General features: G+C 39.5%; 1 non-coding gene across 1 annotated transcript; it reads left to right on the top strand.

Moving 5' to 3' along the window:
- Positions 1 to 258: 258 nt before the first annotated feature.
- On the top strand, positions 259 to 379 carry LOC128560623 (small nucleolar RNA SNORA32). Its single transcript, XR_008373099.1, has one exon. It is a non-coding gene; the product is annotated as a small nucleolar RNA SNORA32 (small nucleolar RNA).
- Positions 380 to 697: the final 318 nt, after the last annotated feature.

The raw sequence follows: 697 nt of genomic DNA, 5'->3' as shown, positions 1-697 counted from the left end.
AGTTTCAGTGTGCCCATCACCAGGACAGTGTTCGTTGAACCTCATAGCTATGATTTTATCCCTCTCTCCCTTCCTAACCTCCCCTTTTCTTAGTTTCCAATGTCCTTTATATATCTCTTTGTGCGCACCTGTACTCATCCTCATCGTTTAGCTCCTACTTATTACTGAGAACAAGGGTATTTGTTTTTTTATTCCTGAGATCCTTCACTTAGGATGGCATCCAGTTCCATTCACGTTACTGACAAAGACATTGTTGAATGGTCACTATCATGGCTTTCATAATGCAGTTTTTCAGTTGCTATGAACATGACCATAAAAAAACTTCCCACTAGGTTTTCTACCTGCTACTTTGCTAGCCCTCAGCCTATTGTGGGCATTTTGTTAACCTTTATTAGACTATTGTTTTACCTCCATTACATAGGTGAACACTGCCTAAGCAGAAAAACAAAGTAAGCCACTGTGATTGTGTAATAGATTTACAGCAGACATTCAGTGCATACCTGAATCTCTTGTGCCTTGCACTTGTGCTTTGTCTAGCTAATTCTCATTGTGACTCTTCTGGATAGCTAAAACTAAGTGGTTTGTGGATGTAAGGGAGTGTCATTATATGGTCATCTTTAGAGATGCAAACTTTTATGTTATTGTTATGCAGAGCTGACAGGAACCATGGATTGAGGATCTGTTCTACTAAAAAGGG

The sequence above is a fragment of the Nycticebus coucang genome, chromosome 11 (genome assembly GCF_027406575.1).
Source record: "Nycticebus coucang isolate mNycCou1 chromosome 11, mNycCou1.pri, whole genome shotgun sequence".
NCBI lineage: Eukaryota > Metazoa > Chordata > Mammalia > Primates > Lorisidae > Nycticebus > Nycticebus coucang.
Note: the sequence above shows the minus strand (reverse complement) of the source record. Positions and strands in the feature narration are given on the sequence as shown.